Raw genomic sequence first — 7,400 nt, forward strand, 5'->3', positions numbered from 1 at the left:
ATGGTTTTAAGTTGGAAAAATTCAGATTCAGGAAGGATATAGGAAAGTACTGGTTTGGTAATAGAGTTGTGGATGAGTGGAACAAACTCCCAAGTACCGTTATAGAGGCCAGAACGTTGTGTAGCTTTAAAAATAGGTTGGATAAATACATGAGTAGATGTGGGTGGGTGTGAGTTAGACCTGATAGCTTGTGCTACCAGGTCGGTTGCCGTGTTCCTCCCTTAAGTCAATGTGACCTGACCTGACTAGGTTGGGTGCATTGGCTTAAGCCGGTAGGAGACTTGGACCTGCCTCGCATGTGCCAGTAGGCCTTCTGCAGTGTTCCTTCGTTCTTATGTTCTTATGTTCTTATTACAGTACTGGTCTTCTGTGTTACAGTACTGGTCTTCTGTGTTACTGTACTGGTCTTCTGTGTTACAGTACTGGTCTTCTGTGCTACAGTACTGGTCTTCTGTGTTGCAGTACTGGTCTTCTGTGTTACAGTACTGGTCTTCTGTGTTACTGTACTGGTCTTCTGTGTTACTGTACTGGTCTTCTGTGTTACTTTACTGGTCTTCTGTGTTACTGTACTGGTCTTCTGTGTTACTTTACTGGTCTTCTGTGTTACTGTACTGGTCTTCTGTGTTACTGTACTGGTCTTCTGTGTTACTGTACTGTTCTTCTGTGTTACTGTACTGGTCTTCTGTGTTACAGTACTGGTCTTCTGTGTTACAGTATTGGTCTTCTGTGTTACTGTACTGGTCTTCTGTGTTACTGTACTGGTCTTCTGTGTTACAGTACTGGTCTTCTGTGTTGCAGTACTGGTCTTCTGTGTTACAGTACTGGTCTTCTGTGTTACTGTACTGGTCTTCTGTGTTACTGTTCTGGTCTTCTGTGTTACTGTACTGGTCTTCTGTGTTACAGTACTGGTCTTCTGTGTTACTGTACTGGTCTTCAGTGTTGCTGTACTGGTCTTCTGTGTTACAGTACTGGTCTTCTGTATTACAGTACTGGTCTTCTGTGTTACAGTACTGGTCTTCTGTGTTACTGTACTGGTCTTCTGTGTTACAGTACTGGTCTTCTGTGCTACAGTACTGGTCTTCTGTGTTGCAGTACTGGTCTTCTGTGTTACAGTACTGGTCTTCTGTGTTACAGTACTGGTCTTCTGTGTTACAGTACTGGTCTTCTGTGTTAGAGTACTGGTCTTCTATGTTACAGTACTGGTCTTCTGTGTTACTGTACTGGTCTTCTGTGTTACAGTACTGTTCTTCTGTGTTACTGTACTGATCTTCTGTGTTACTGTACTGGTCTTCTGTGTTACAGTACTGGTCTTCTGTGTTACAGTATTGGTCTTCTGTGTTACTGTACTGGTCTTCTGTGTTACTGTACTGGTCTTCTGTGTTACAGTACTGGTCTTCTGTGTTGCAGTACTGGTCTTCTGTGTTACAGTACTGGTCTTCTGTGTTACTGTACTGGTCTTCTGTGTTACTGTTCTGATCTTCTGTGTTACTGTACTGGTCTTCTGTGTTACAGTACTGGTCTTCTGTGTTACTGTACTGGTCTTCTGTGTTACTGTACTGGTCTTCTGTGTTACTGTACTGGTCTTCTGTGTTACAGTACTGGTCTTCTGTATTGCAGTACTGGTCTTCTGTGTTACAGTACTGGTCTTCTGTGTTACTGTACTAGTCTTCTGTGTTACAGTACTGGTCTTCTGTGCTACAGTACTGGTCTTCTGTGTTGCAGTACTGGTCTTCTGTGTTACAGTACTGGTCTTCTGTGTTGCAGTACTGGTCTTCTGTGTTACAGTACTGGTCTTCTGTGTTAGAGTACTGGTCTTCTATGTTACAGTACTGGTCTTCTGTGTTACTGTACTGGTCTTCTGTGTTACAGTACTGGTTTTCTGTGTTACAGAACTGGCCTTCTGTGCTGCAGTACTGGTCTTCTGTGTTACAGAACTGGTCTTCTGTGCTGCAGTACTGGTCTTCTGTGGTGCAGTACTGGTCTTCTGTGTTACAGTACTGGTCTTCTGTGTTACAGTACTGTTCTTCTGTATTATAGTACTGGTTTTCTATGTTACAGAACTGGTCTTCTGTGCTGCAGTACTGGTCTTCTGTGCTGCAGTACTGGTCTTCTGTGCTGCAGTACTGGTCTTCTGTGTTACAGTACTGATCTTCTGTGTTACAGTACTGTTCTTCTGTATTACAGTACTGGTTTTCTATGTTACAGCACTGGTCTTCTGTGCTGCAGTACTGGTCTTCTGTGCTGCAGTACTGGTCTTCTGTGCCGCAGTACTGGTCTTCTGTATCACAATACTGGTCTTCTGTGTTACTATACTGGTCTTCTGTGTTACAGTACTGGTCTTCTGTGTTACAGTACTGGTCTTCTGTGTAACTGTACTGGTCTTCTGTGTTACAGTACTGGTCTTCTGTGTTACAGTACTGGTCTTCTGTGTTAGAGTACTGGTCTTCTGTGTTACAGTACTGGTCTTCTGTGTTACAGTACTGGTCTTCTGTGTTACAGTACTGGTCTTCTGTGTTACTGTACTGGTCTTCTGTGTTACAGTACTGGTCTTCTTTGTTACTGTACTGGTCTTCTGTGTTACAGTACTGGTCTTCTGTATTACAGTACTGGTCTTCTGTGTTACAGTACTGGTCTTCTGTGTTACTGTACTGGTCTTCTGTGTTACAGTACTGGTCTTCTGTGCCACAGTACTGGTCTTCTGTGTTGCAGTACTGGTTTTCTGTGTTACAGTACTGGTCTTCTGTGTTACTGTACTGGTCTTCTGTGTTACTGTACTGGTCTTCTGTGTTACTTTACTGGTCTTCTGTGTTACTGTACTGGTCTTCTGTGTTACTGTACTGGTCTTCTGTGTTACTGTACTGATCTTCTGTGTTACTGTACTGGTCTTCTGTGTTACAGTACTGGTCTTCTGTGTTACAGTATTGGTCTTCTGTGTTACTGTACTGGTCTTCTGTGTTACTGTACTGGTCTTCCGTGTTACAGTACTGGTCTTCTGTGTTGCAGTACTGGTCTTCTGTGTTACAGTACTGGTCTTCTGTGTTACTGTACTGGTCTTCTGTGTTACTGTTCTGGTCTTCTGTGTTACTGTACTGGTCTTCTGTGTTACAGTACTGGTCTTCTCTGTTACTGTACTGGTCTTCTGTGTTACTGTACTGGTCTTCTGTGTTACAGTACTGTTCTTCTGTGTTACAGTACTGGTCTTCTGTGTTACAGAACTGGTCTTCTGTGCTGCAGTACTGGTCTTCTGTGCTGCAGTACTGGTCTTCTGTGTTACAGTACTGGTCTTCTGTGTTACAGTACTGTTCTTCTGTATTACAGTACTGGTTTTCTATGTTACAGCACTGGTCTTCTGTGCTGCAGTACTGGTCTTCTGTGTTACAGTACTGGATTTCTGTGTTACAGTACTGTTCTTCTGTATTACAGTACTGGTTTTCTATGTTACAGCACTGGTCTTCTGTGCTGCAGTACTGGTCTTCTGTGCCGCAGTACTGGTCTTCTGTATCACAATACTGGTCTTCTGTGTTACTATACTGGTCTTCTGTGTTACTGTACTGGTCTTCTGTGTTATTGTACTGGTCTTCTGTGTTATTGTACTGGTCTTCTATGTTACTGTATTAATGTACTGGTCTTCTGTGCTATTGTTCTGGTCTTCTGTGTTACTGTACTGGTCGTCTGTGTTATTGTACTGGTCTTCTGTGTTATTGTACTGGTCTTCTGTGTTACTGTACTGGGCTTCTGTGTTACTGTACTGGTCTTCTGTGTTACTGTACTGGTCTTCTGTGCTATTGTTCTGGTCTTCTGTGTTACTGCGCTGGTCTTTTGTGTTAATGTACTGGTCTTCTGTGTTATTGTACTGGTCTTTTGTGCTATTGTTCTGGTCTTCTGTGTTACTGTACTGGTCTTGTGTGTTATTGTACTGGTCTCCTGTGTTACAGGACTGGTCTTCTGTGTTGCAGTACTAGTTTGCTGTGTTACTCCACTGTACTGTTCCCAGTACAGTAGAGTTAGTACTTTTCTTCTGTGTTACTGTTCTTTTCTGTGTTACTGTACTGTTCTTCTATGTTACTGTACTGCACTGTTCTTTTATGTTACTTTGTTTTTTTTGTGTTACTGTTCTGTACTCGTCTTCTGCTGTTCTCTTCTGTTTTTTCTGTGTTTTTGTTTATGTATTGTACTGTTCCTCAGTGTTACTCAAGTGTTCTTCTGTGTCACTGTATTGTTCTTCTGTGTTACTTTACTGTTTTTTTTTGTGTAACAGTACTAGTCTTCTATGTTACTGTACTGGTATTCAGTGTTAATGTACATTAACATCTCCATTCAAGGCAGAAGAAATCGCGGCTCAGGAGAGTGTACAGAGAACCTCTACTGCAAACATAAGTTCCGTCAAACACCTAAACTCCTGGAAACACTTGACTTGTACACACTGGAGCGCAGGCGAGAGTCTTACATCATAACCTACACCTGAAAAATCCTAGAGGGACTGGTCCCTAATCTGGACACAGAAATCACTCCATACCTAAGCAAAAGAGTGGGCAGGCGGTGCGACATACCCGCACTGAAGAGTAGGGACTGCCTTCAAGAGGGAGCTGGACAGATACTTTAAGTCAGTGCCGGATCAGCCAGGCTATGGTTCATACCATTGGAGTACGTGTGACCAATAGTAACAGTTTAGTTGATCAGGTACTAATCCACCGGAACGCCTGGTCATGGACTGGGCCACGGGGGCGTTGGTCCCCGGAATACCCTCCAGGTAGACTACAGGTAGTATACCCTCCAGGTAGACTACAGGTAGTATACCCTCCAGGTAGACTACAGGTAGTATACCCTCCAGGTAGACTACAGGTAGTATACCCTCCAGGTAGACTACAGGTAGTATACCCTCCAGGTAGACTACAGGTAGTATACCCTCCAGGTAGACTACAGGTAGTATACCCTCCAGGTAGACTACAGGTAGTATACCCTCCAGGTAGACTACAGGTAGTATACCCTCCAGGTAGACTACAGGTAGTATACCCTCCAGGTAGACTACAGGTAGTATACCCTCCAGGTAGACTACAGGTAGTATACCCTCCAGGTAGACTACAGGTAGTATACCCTCCAGGTAGACTACAGGTAGTATACCCTCCAGGTAGACTACAGGTAGTATACCCTCCAGGTAGACTACAGGTAGTATACCCTCCAGGTAGACTACAGGTAGTATACCCTCCAGGTAGACTACAGGTAGTATACCCTCCAGGTAGACTACAGGTAGTATACCCTCCAGGTAGACTACAGGTAGTATACCCTCCAGGTAGACTACAGGTAGTATACCCTCCAGGTAGACTACAGGTAGTATACCCTCCAGGTAGACTACAGGTAGTATACCCTCCAGGTAGACTACAGGTAGTATACCCTCCAGGTAGACTACAGGTAGTATACCCTCCAGGTAGACTACAGGTAGTATACCCTCCAGGTAGACTACAGGTAGTACTGGTCTTGAATGTTGCAGCATTGTAATTGTGATTTAATTTTCTTGTGTTATTGTTATTGTTCTTCTGTGTTACTGTAGTATTTTTTATTTGTGTTTTATAAATATATTTTACAGTTCTATCTAACACTGTGTACGGCTTTGATCTGTTTCACTAGCACAGCCTGGTACCATGTTACACTTGTGTTTCACTAGCACAGCCTGGTACCATGTTACACTTGTGTTTCACTAGCACAGCCTGGTACCATGTTACACTTGTGTTTCACTAGCACAGCCTGGTACCATGTTACACTTGTGTTTCACTAGCACAGCCTGGTACCAAAGTTACACTTGTGCTTCACTAGCACAGGCTGGTACCAAAGTTACACTTGTGCTTCACTAGCACAGGCTGGTACCAAAGTTACACTTGTGCTTCACTAGCACAGGCTGGTACCAAAGTTACACTTGTCTTTCACTACCACAGGCTGGTACCAAAGTTACACTTGTGTTTCACTAGCACAGGCTGGTACCAAAGTTACACTTGTGTTTCACTAGCACAGGCTGGTACCAAAGTTACACTTGTGCTTCACTAGCACAGGCTCGTACCTAAGTTACACTTGTCTTTCACTAGCACAGGCTGGTACCAAAGGTACACTTGTGTTTCACTAGCATAGCCTGGTACCAAAGTTACACTTGTGTTTCACTAACACAGGCTGGTACCAAAGTTACACTTGTGTTTCACTAGCACAGGCTGGTACCAAAGTTACACTTGTGTTTCACTAACACAGGCTGGTACCAAAGTTACACTTGTGTTTCACTAGCACAGGCTGGTACCAAAGTTACACTAGTGTTTCACTAACACAGGCTGGTACCAAAGTTACACTTGTGTTTCACTAACACAGGCTGGTACCAAAGTTACACTTGTGTTTCACTAACACAGGCTGGTACCAAAGTTACACTTGTGTTTCACTAGCACAGGCTGGTACCAAAGTTACACTTGTGTTTCACTAACACAGGCTGGTACCAAAGTTACACTTGTGTTTCACTAGCACAGGCTGGTACCAAAGTTACACTTGTGTTTCACTAACACAGGCTGGTACCAAAGTTACACTTGTGTTTCACTAGCACAGGCTGGTACCAAAGTTACTCTTGTGTTTCACTAGCACAGGCTGGTACCAAAGTTACTCTTGTGTTTCACTAGCACAGGCTGGTACCAAAGTTACACTTGTGTTTCACTAGCACAGGCTGGTACCAAAGTTACACTTGTGTTTCACTAGCACAGCCTGGTACCAAAGTTACACTTGTGTTTCACTAGCACAGGCTGGTACCAAAGTTACACTTGTGTTTCACTAGCACAGGCTGGTACCAAAGTTACACTTGTGTTTCACTAGCACAGGCTGGTACCAAAGTTACACTTGTGCTTCACTAGCACAGGCTGGTACCAAAGTTACACTTGTGTTTCACTAGCACTGTCTGGTACCAAAGTTACACTTGTGTTTCACTAGCACAGGCTGGTACCAAAGTTACACTTGTGCTTCACTAGCACAGTCTGGTACCAAAGTTACACTTGTGCTTCACTAGCACAGGCTGGTACCAAAGTTACACTTGTGTTTCACTAGCACAGGCTGGTACCAAAGTTACACTTGTGCTTCACTAGCACAGGCTGGTACCAAAGTTACACTTGTGCTTCACTAGCACAGGCTGGTACCAAAGTTACACTTGTGTTTCACTAGCACAGGCTGGTACCAAAGTTACACTTGTGTTTCACTAGCACAGTCTGGTACCAAAGTTACACTTGTGTTTCACTATCACAGGCTGGTACCAAAGTTACACTTGTGCTTCACTAGCACAGGCTGGTACCAAAGTTACACTTGTGTTTCACTAGCACAGGATAGTACCAAAGTTACACTTGTGCTTCACTAGCACAGGCTGGTACCAAAGTTACACTTGTGTT

This window comes from Cherax quadricarinatus, unplaced genomic scaffold (assembly GCF_038502225.1).
Source record: "Cherax quadricarinatus isolate ZL_2023a unplaced genomic scaffold, ASM3850222v1 Contig320, whole genome shotgun sequence".
NCBI classification, from domain to species: Eukaryota; Metazoa; Arthropoda; class Malacostraca; order Decapoda; family Parastacidae; genus Cherax; species Cherax quadricarinatus.